We start from the raw sequence: 11,074 nt of genomic DNA, 5'->3' as shown, positions 1-11,074 counted from the left end.
CAGGCCACCAGAACATCTTCTTTAAGTCATAATACATCTTCGTGCTTCCAGGATGGATAGAAAACCCACTGTTGTGAGCTTCTGACAACAAGTCCTGTCTTAAACTCCCAACATCCGGTATACAAAACTTCCCTTTATATCTCCACAACCCCTCATCATCTTTGGTGAACTCTTCACGCCTCTTATCACCAACTGGTTGAAACAATTGCTGAAGCTTTTGCTCATCTTGCTGAGCTATTTAAATCTCTGTCTTAAACGTACTTGATATCTGTAACTGGTTCAAACAAGCTTTTCTGACAACCTCTCCGATATCCAGCTTAAGATCCACAAACTTATCCACCTACTCCTCTTCCTTGATCCTCATTGGTGCACGAAATTGTGATCTCTAGCAACGGCGCCAAAAATTCAGTACGCACGTTCATAATCTCAAATTCTTTTTCACAACTCCGATACAACTAACCAGCAAGTGCACTGGGTCGTCCAAGTAATAAACCTTACGTGAGTAAGGGTCGATCCAATGGAGATTGTCGGCTTGAAGCAAGCTATGGTCATCTTGTAAATCTCAGTCAGGCAGATTCAAATGGTTATATGATTTTGATAATTAAAATATAAATAACAGAAAATAAGATAGAGATACTTATGTAATTCATTAGTGAGAATTTCAGATAAGCGTATGAAGATGCTTTGTTCCTTCTGAACCTCTGCTTTTCTACTGCCTTCATCCAATCATTCATACTCCTTTCCATGGCAAGCTGTATGTTGGGCATCACCGTTGTCAATGGCTATTTCCCATTCTCTCAGTGAAAATGGTCCAAATGCGCTGTCACCGCATGGCTAATCATCTATCGGTTCTCGATCATGTTGGAATAGGATCCAGTGATCCTTTTGCGTCTGTCACTATGCCCAACACTCGCGAGTTTGAAGCTCGTCACAGTCATCCCTTCCCAGATCCTACTCAGAATACCACAGACAAGGTTTAGACTTTTCGGATCTCAGGAATGACCGCCAATAATTCTAGCTTATACCATGATGACTCTGATCTTTCGGAATGGAGGCTAAGAGATACACGCTCGATCTAAGGTAGAACGGAAGTGGTTGTCAGGCACGCGTTCATAGGTTGAGAATAGTGATGAGTGTCACGGATCATCATATTCATCATGTTGAAGTGCAAGCGAATATCTTAGAATAGGAATAAGCTTGAATTGAATAAGAAAACAATAGTACTTTGCATTAATTCATGAGGAACAGCAGAGCTCCACACCTTAATCTATGGTGTGTAGAAACTCTACCGTTGAAAATACATAAGTGATGAAGGTCCAGGCATGGCCGAATGGCCAGCCCCCTAAACGTGATCTATGAACATAAAATTATTCAAAGACTAACCAAAGATATCAAATAAAATTACTAAAATTAGTTTTTATACTAAACTAGTAGCTATGGTTACATAAGATAAGTAAATGATGTAGAAATCCACTTCCGGGCCCACTTGGTGTGTGCTTGGGCTGAGCATTGAGATTTCATGTGTAGAGACTCTTTTTGGAGTTAAATGCCAGGTTGTAGCCTGTTTCTGGCGTTTAACTCCAGAATAGGGCAGGAGGTTGGCGTTTGAACGCTAGTTTGCATCATCAAAACTCGGGCAAAATATGGACTATTATATATTGCTGGAAAGCCCTGGATGTATACTTTCCAACGCAATTGAGAGCGCGCCAATTGGCTTTCTGTAGCTCCAGAAAATCTATTTCGAGTGCAGGGAGGTCAGAATTCAACAGCATCTGCAGTCCTTCTTCAGCCTCTGAATCAGATTTTTGCTCAAGTCCCTCAATTTCAGCCAGAAAATACCTAAAATCATAGAAAAACACAAAAACTCATAGTAAAATCCAGAAATGTGATTTTTATTTAAAAACTAATAAAATTTACTAAAAACTAACTAAATCATACTAAAAACTATGTAAAAACAATGCCAAAAAGCGTATAAATTATCCGCTCATCACTCATCCAAGCTATTGCTAAAAATTTTCGACTTAATGCATCTGCCACTACATTCGCCTTTCCAGGGTGATAACTCAGATCAAAGTCATAATCCTTAAGTAACTCCATCCACCTCCTCTGACGCATATTTAGCTCCTTCTGATTCCCTTGCCTTTTGGTTTAAAGGGTTACTGGCTTTTTCTGCTTGCTTTTTCTTTTTCTTTCTTTTTTTTATTTTTGCCATTTTTTTTCGCAAGCTTTGTTCTTCACTGCTTTTTCTTGCTTCAAGAATCAATTTTATGATTTTTCAGATTATCAATAACATTTCTCCTTTTTCATCATTCTTCAAGAGCCAACAATTTTAGCATTCATAAACAACAAATTCAAAAGACATATGCACTGTTCAAGCATTCATTCAGAAAACAAAAAGTATTGTCACCACATCAAAATAATTAAACTAATTTCAAGGATGAATTCGAAATTATGTACTTCTTGTTCTTTTGTAATTAAAACATTTTTCATTTAAGAAGGGTGATGGATTCATAAGACATTCACAACTTTAAGGCATAGACACTAAACGATAATGATCATGTAATAAAGACACAAATATAAATAAAACATAAGGCTCAAAAACCGAAAAATAGAGAAATAAGCGTATGGAGATGCTTTGTTCCTTCTGAACCTCTGCTTTCCTACTGCCTTCATCCAATCATTCATACTCCTTTTCATGACAAGTTGTATGTTGGGCATCACCGTTGCCAATGGCTACTTCCCGTCCTCTCAGTGAAAATGGTCCAAATGCGCTGTCACCGCACGACTAATCATCTGTCGGTTCTCGATCATGTTGGAATAGGATCCAGTGATCCTTTTGCGTCTGTCACTACGCCCAACACTCGCGAGTTTGAAGTTCGTCACAGTCATCCCTTCCCACATCCTACTCGGAATACCACAGACAAAGTTTAGACTTTCCGAATCTCAGGAATGGCTGCCAAGAATTCTAGCTTATACCACGAAGACTCCGATCTTTCGGAATGGAGGCTAAGAGATAAACGCTCAATCCAAGGTAGAACGGAAGTGGTTGTCAGGCACGCGTTCATAGGTTGAGAATAGTGATGAGTGTCACGGATCATCATATTCATCATGTTGAAGTGCAAGCGAATATCTTAGAATAGGAATAAGCTTGAATTGAATAAGAAAACAATAGTACTTTGCATTAATTCATGAAGAACAGCAGAGCTCCACACCTTAATCTATGGTGTGTAGAAACTCTACCGTTGAAAATACATAAGTGATGAAGGTCCAGGCATGGCCGAATGGGCAGCCCCCTAAACGTGATCTCTGAACATAAAATTATTCAAAGAGTAACCAGAGATATCAAATAAAATTACTAAAAGTAGTTTTTATACTAAACTAGTAGCTAGGGTTACATAAGATAAGTAAATGATGTAGAAATCTACTTCTGGGCCCACTTGGTGTGTGCTTGGACTGAGCATTAAACTTTCATGTGTAGAGACTCTTTTTGGAGTTAAACACCAGGTTGTAGCCTGTTTCTGGCGTTTAACTCCAGAATATGGCAGGAGGTTGGTGTTTGAACGCCAGTTTGCATCGTCAAAACTCGGGCAAAGTATGGACTATTATATATTGCTGGAAAGCCCTGGATGTCTATGTTTCAACGCAATTGAGAGCACACCAATTGGGTTTCTGTAGCTCCAGAAAATCCATGTCGAGTGCAGGGAGTTCAGAATCCAACAGCATCTGCAGTCCTTCTTCAGCCTCTGAATCAGATTTTTGCTCAAGTCCCTCAATTTCAGCCAGAAAATACCTGAAATCACAGAAAAACACACAGACTCATAGTAAAGTCCAGAAATGTGATTTTTATTTAAAAAATAATAAAAATATACTAAAAACTAACTAAATCATACTAAAAACAATGCCAAAAGCGTATAAATTATCCGCTCATCACTCATCCAAGCTATTGCTAAGGATTTTCGACTTAATGCATCTGCCACTACATTCGCCTTTCCAGGGTGATAACTCAGATCAAAGTCATAATCCTTAAGTAACTCCATCCACCTCCTCTGACGCATATTTAGCTCCTTCTGATCAAAGATGTACTTGAGACTCTTATGATCAGAAAAGATGCTAAATCTTACTCCATACAAATGGTGCCTCCAGATTTTTAATGCAAACACGATCGCGGCTAATTCCAAATCATGAGTTGGATAATTCACCTCATGCGGTCTCAGCTGACGCGACGCGTAAGCCACCACGTTCCGGTGTTGCATCAACACACAACCCAAACCCTTCAACGAAGCGTCACAGTATACTTCAAATGGTTCATGCGGTTCCGACAAGATCAAAACAGGTGCTGAGGTTAACTTTTGCTTCAAAGTCTGAAAACTCTCTTCACACTCTGACGTCCAAACAAAAGGCGCTTCTTTTCTTGTCAACTTCGTCATTGGTAGTGCGATCCGGGAAAAGCCTTTGATAAATCTCCGATAATATCCGGCTAACCCCAAGAAACTCCTAACTTTTGTCACCGTCGTCGGTCTTTCCCATTCCATCACCGCTTCTACCTTAGAAGGATCTACCGCTATGCCTCCCTTGCTTACCACATGACCTAGGAACCTTACTTCCTCCTTTCAGGACTCGCACTTCGACAACTTAGCATACAACTTCCGCTCCTTCAGGATTTGAAGCACAATCCTCAAATGCTCCTCATGTTCTTTCGCCGTCTTGGAGTAAACTAAGATGTCGTCTATGAAAGCCACCACGAACTTATCCAGAAAGGGACGAAAGACTCTGTTCATGTAATCCATGAAAATAGCAGGTGCGTTCGTTAACCCAAAGGACATCACTACAAACTCGTAGTGTCCATAACGTGTTCTAAATGCGGTCTTAGGGATGTCATCCTCCTTCAGCCTTATTTAGAGGCTGGTCTGTAAGGATACACCAGAGTAAAACGGCCATGTTTGCAGTGAAGGAGAATTTATGAGTGCTCAGAAAGACGTAATGGGACATGATCTGTGCCCATACTCGAGCCTCCTAGGTGAGTGCTGAAGCCAATATGCTCTTAGGTCGAGATCGATGGTATCCATAGATCCATCTGCTGCCAGGTTGTGTAATAACTCTAAGAACGGCATCCCAGTCAAATTGGTATGTCTGACGCTTGAGTGAGGCTTCTTGGAATGCGTCTAATCCTTCTGGAGCAGGGGGAAGATTTAAAGCTCGTTGAATGGCTTCTTCAGTTATGGGGACTTGCTTCTAACAGACATAGACAAACTGCAGGGTTGGCATGTGAAAATTGGAGTAGAATTCAACTACCCATGATAGATTAACCTGCCGTGGCTGTCTCTGTAGGAATCCCATTGTCTTTGCTCAATGTGGGGCTCAACAAATTCAGCAATGTTGGTCGGGAGGATAAGAAGGTACTCATTGTTATAATTTCTCTCAGCCAGGATGGGGAACATCTGCTCACAGTAGCGGTTAGTGAACTGCGCAGTATCCTTTGTTGGAAAGGCTTTTTATTTTTCATCGACCTTGATGATCCTCTTGATTTGTTTTGTTGAGAGTTTCACCACTGTTGAAGATGGCTCTGCGATTAGTGCTCTTTTTGTTCCTTTCCTTGTTGGTGGTTTGGGAGTAGCTTTCTCTTTACCATTCTTGGTGGCCATCCTGAAAGGGAAAAGGTAAGTACTTTTAAAACTTCAAGGGTTAGAGCAAAGAAGAGGACAGGATGTGTGATAATCAATGCACGGTAAAGAAGGATGTAATTAACACATGGTCATGACTACATGTGAAAAGTTCATCACTGGAAATATAGCAAGTGCAGGTGATGACAATTAAATGTAAGATGTTTATTGGCATGCCGACAAAGGCATGTGTAGCATAGATCAAGCATTAAATGTCAAAGTTAGATTATCAACTCTTTCAAACTAACAACCTGTTTGTATTGAAAATTATATTTAATCAATAAAATATAAAAGGGGTTTTGTGAAAAAAAGTAATGCATGATGGCATACGGGCTTTTTCACAAACACTTAGCATGCATGGTGAATATGTTGTTAAAAGTATTAAAGTGAACATGCAAGCAACCCTTTAAGAAGTAATATTAATTGTCAAACAATACCTTAATATACTCACAAGCAAAATGTAAAAGAAAATAATTATCCAATTAAATTTCTAACACCAATTAAAGGAATAAAAAGAAAATAAAAAGAAAGAAAAAGAAAATATAGATAATGAAAGTGAAAAGAAAAAGAAGAAGAAAATATTAATAAAAATAATAAAGGAAAAGTAAAAAGTAAGGAAAGAAAGAAAAGAACCTTGATAATGGATGTGAAAAATAAGGAAGGGAGAAAGTAAAAAGTGAGAAAGAATAAAGAAGGAAGAAGGGAGATGTTCCGAGGGTTACTTGAAACTGTAGGTCGATCTCGGACGAGATCTTCTGTGCTAATCGGTGCTGACGTGTCCGACTTGTAAGTGGTGGCCGGAGCTATCGCGTCCGATTTGTTGGACTGGTGGTGATGCTGATCCTTTGTCATCGGAGGGTGGTGGTACCTGCAAGGGACTCCGATGCTTAAGTTAGCAAGGGTATTAAGCAGGTTTTTTGTAGAATCAGAGTATGAGTTATACCTGGGTGCTCCAGTGTATTTATAATGGTGTAGAGTGACCTGATAAGATAAGTTAGTTATTTTTATCTTATCTTATCTTTAGGTGGGGTCATCTTATCTTCAAGGGAACCGCCCTTATCTCTATAGGCTTTGGGCCACCTTTGGATTGGGGTCGTATTCCTCTATTTGGGCCCTTTATTGGGCTTTTACGGAAATTTGGCCGAGCTCTTTTGAGAAGAGGTCGGATAGTCTGACCTGAAGAGGTCGGTCGCCTTGTCGCTAAACATCCCGGGTCGGATAGCTCGACCCAGGGTATGAACAGTGCCCCTGCTCGAGCTCGGTCTTTCTTTTTGAGGTCGAGTCTTAGTTTTAGGACTTCGATCCTTCTCTGGTGAAGCTGAACTCGAGCATTTTGTCGACTTCATTTTTGTAGAGTTCTCCTTTTTTGAATACGGAACGTTTTCTTTTGCTTCTTTTAAAAGCGCGCGCTTTTGCATTAGCGCTCTTAGCCTTGGGAATATGCGAGGGTTTAATACCCTCATTAATTGGTTTTTAATTGCCCCGTTTCTCTTAGCCTCTCTGTTTTGAATTTCACACTCAGAAAAATGGTTTCTCTTCTCCGTAACTTCCCTTTTCTTTCTCTCTTTCTGTTTTCGCCTGAAGTTTGTAGTTTTTGCGTTCCTCCTTGCGACGTTTGCTTGGCGATTATCAGTGCTTTCCCTGCTGTGAAAGGGCGACTCCGGATTCCATCTTCCATTTTCCGCTTCTTTGAGGCTTTCTCCTTTTTCAGGTTGGTTCTACTTTTCAGCCTCTCTTTTTTACTTCCTTCGTCGCTTTGCATTCGGTTTTTGGTAAAGTTTTGATTTTGCTTGAATGCATGTTGGAAAGTTTGAACCTTTTTACGTTGTTATGGTTGGTTTTTACTGCAAAGTGTGTTGTTACTGAGGCTTTTATAAACTTGTTTGCATTCTCAAAAGATTGCTCCTTTGATGACTTTCGCCCTGTTGGTAATTTTGCTGGTGAATCTTTGTAGAAAGTGACGATTTTTCTGGTTGTTTGTTGCTTGTTTGGGGAGGGATTTATTTTTCTGAAAAAGGTGTCATCTTTGATGACTTCTTCTTCTTGATACGTGTTGTTTTTTGTCCTTTTTATTGAAAAAGGGTTATTATCTTCTTGTTAGGACGTGTAGAGGTGTAGGCTTGTAGGTTTTCTTGAGTCCTTGTTCCATAACTGCCTCCAAAGGATGCCCCTGGATCTTTAGTGTGGATCCTGGGGTTTTCCTTTTTCTTGTTTGTTTGCTTTAAGTCATGCTCTGCTATGAGTTGATTTTGGCTTTTTCCCGAGATGTTTTGGTTAGTAATTTGTTTTTTCTCTTTTACTGTAGGACTAGTAGACCTCATGTCTTCTCGCAAAAATGTTGTTGAGACCTCCTCCCAAGTCCCTGAGGGCATGGCTGATTGGGTGAATTCTATGGTTCTTCTGTGTGTTTCATTGGTTGACTCCGAGTTTTGTCAGCAGCTTAGGCAGTTTCATAGGATTTGTAGTAATGGTAGTGATGAAAAGAACTATGAGCTTGTGTCTCCTAATTCTGAGGAAAGGGTTTATTTTTCTACTCGAATTGTTGGAGAACGCCCTTTTTTCTATGCGTACGACTTCTTTTTTAGTCAGATGAATGTTACTCTTCCTTTTACTCCTTTTGAAACCAACCTCTTGTGGTCTTGTAATGTGGCTCCATCCCAACTTCACCCCAACTCCTGGAGTTTTATAAAAATTTTCCAATTACTGTGTCATGAACTGGATATCCCCGCTTCACAATCCCTTTTCTTTTTTCTTTTTGTTTTGACAAAGCCCGGGGTGGTTAAGAAAAAGGCCGCCTGAGTTTCTTTCCGAGCTTCCCAAGGGAAGAAGGTTTTTTCCATGTTTGATGAATCTTTTCGCGACTTTAAAAATTACTTTTTCAGGGTCCGAGCTGTTGAAGGAGCTCGGCCCTTTTTTCTGGATGAGAATGATGAGCCTGCCTTTCCTTTGGAATGGCAAAAGAATGTAATGGTGTCTAAATACACGTGGGAGATGTTGGATAAGGCTGAACAAGCCTTTGTGTCTGTGCTGGAAGAAAATTAGGGGCAGCCTCCCCATCTTGATACAAAGAAATTCCTTGGAAATCCCTCTCTCCTCCGAGTTGAGCTGGGTAGTGGTCGATTTCTCTTTTATTTTTGCTTATTTTGTCGAGTTTATCTCTTATAAGATCTTTTCTGATTCATAACTTGGTTTCTCGCTGTGATGTTTGTTTGCAGAGATGATTAAAAATAATGAATCCATGAAGGCCTTTAAAAGGGCAAGGAAGGCTACTGCAGCTCAGAACGTTTCGGCCAAGGCGGCTGGGGAGGGGTCGTCTCAGGTTCAGTCGAAGCCGGCCGTACCGAGCTCACCGAGGAAGGTAATCCCTACTCCCCAGGTTCGTTTGGTTGATCCTCCGCAAGCTTCTGTTGCTACTTCTGGCGCTCCTCCAAACAAAAAACAAAAGACAACTGAGCCTTTTAATCTTGATGCCCCCGACTTTGACGCGGTTGAGTTTGTTGATCAGCACATCGGTCCTTATGATACCATTCCTACTGACGATGTCTCTATCCATCGTCATTTGGACTATATTACCCGAAGCAGCATCAAGATGGCACATATGGGAGCTGCCTTGTACTGAACTTCCCAAGATCTCCCTCTTCATGCTACCAAAGCCTTTATAGAGGAGGCTAAGCAGGAGTTCGACCGGATGAAGGATTTGAAAGAGGAGCTCCAAGTGAAAGTGACCAAGCTGGAGAAGGAGTTGGAGAGCAAAAAGGCTAGTTCTGTTGCCTTGGCGGTTTCTGTGACGTTGGATGAAGACACGGCATTGAGGCACAAGGATAGCTATGTCACTACCTACAAGGAGGTGATGCGTCTCAGGGAGGAGTTGGAGTCTGCCCGGGCTGATTATGCCGAGCTCCAGGGTCACCTTGTAGGCAGCGTAAATGCTGCTTATGAGATCCTGAAGGAGAAGGTTCGAGTTCTTGCTCCCAAGCTTGACCTTACTCTTTTCAGCCTGGACAATGTTGTACAGGATGACAAGATTGTCCCTGACGACCCTGACGACGATGATGTTGAGCCCCCTCCTGTGCCTGTCGTCAAGACTTCTGTTGTGCCGACTTCTTTAGCTCCTTCATCTGAGGTTGGTCATCCTGAATTGGAATCTGACTGCCAGATCTTAAACAGGGATGACGGGACAGTGGATGCAGTGCCTCTTCAGACTCGCCCTCCTTTACCCCGTGCTGATGCTGCCGAGAAGCCTTTGGATCTTAAATGAAATTTCTAAATGTTTGTGTAAATAGCCCGGCTTATGGGCTTTTGAACTCTTTATTTTGTAAATGGTAGTTGCTGGCCCTTGACACTTTCTTAGTTGCTTGTTTAGCAACTTAATTTTGAAAAACAAAATAGTTTCCAAGCTTCTGGGGCTGGTTTTGGTAGTCTCTTTAGCTTGTTATTATTATAACTTTATGTTTTTCATATCATGTCTATTTTCATCTGTCTTGGTGCCCTTTTTTAGATTTTTTGGTAGTGTTGGAGCCTTGTTACTCGACCTCTTTGGATTGCCTTTGTGTTTCATACTTGTGTTTTCCTTTGAGGTTGTGGATGTTTGGATCCAATTGGTATGTCGGCTTCTTCATTTTTGGCCTGAAGTTATTTCTAGTAATCCATTTTGTTTGGACCTTTGTGAGGTCTCTGCTAGGAATTACCTTTATTAATGTTAGGATTTTTGGGAGGCCGACTTTGTTTAGTTATTTCTAGTAATCCTCTTTCTTAGACTTTTGTCAGGTCTCTTTCAGGGATTACTTTTTATAACTTGTTTGTGGGAGGCCGACTTCTTCATGTCGGTCTCTTCTAAGTTATTTTTGTAATCCTCTTTCTTGGACCTTGTTTAGGTCTTGTTCCAAGGATTACCTGAAACTGGAGGTCAATCTCGGTCGAGATCTTCTGTACTGGTCGGTGCCGACGTGTCCGGCTGGTGAGTGGCGGCTGGAGCTATCGTGTCTGACCTGTTGACTGGCGGTACTGCTGATCCTTGGTCACCGGAGGGTGGGGGTACCTGCAAGAGACTCCGATGCTTAAGTTAGCACAGGTATTAAGCAGGTTTTTAGTAGAATCATAGTATGAGTTATACCTGGGTGCTCCAGTGTATTTATAGTAGTGTGGGCTGACCTTTCTGATAAGATAAGTTAGTTATCTTATCTTATCTTATCTTATTTTGAGTGAAGTCAGCTTATCTTTAAGGGAACCGCCTTTATCTCTATGGGCTTGGGTTGCCTTTGGATTTGGGTCGTGTTCCTCTATTTGGGCCCTTTATTGGGCTCTCCTGTCGATTTGGCCGACCTCTTTGAGAAGAGGTCGAATAGCCTGACCTGAAGAGGTCGGTTGCTTTATCGCCAATCATCCCAGGTCGGATAGCTCGACCCAGGGTATGA

This window comes from Arachis ipaensis, chromosome B3 (genome assembly GCF_059453495.1).
Source record: "Arachis ipaensis isolate K30076 ecotype BB chromosome B3, ASM5945349v1, whole genome shotgun sequence".
NCBI classification, from domain to species: Eukaryota; Viridiplantae; Streptophyta; class Magnoliopsida; order Fabales; family Fabaceae; genus Arachis; species Arachis ipaensis.
The sequence above is the reverse complement of the archived record's forward strand: the minus strand, read 5'-3'. Positions refer to the sequence as shown.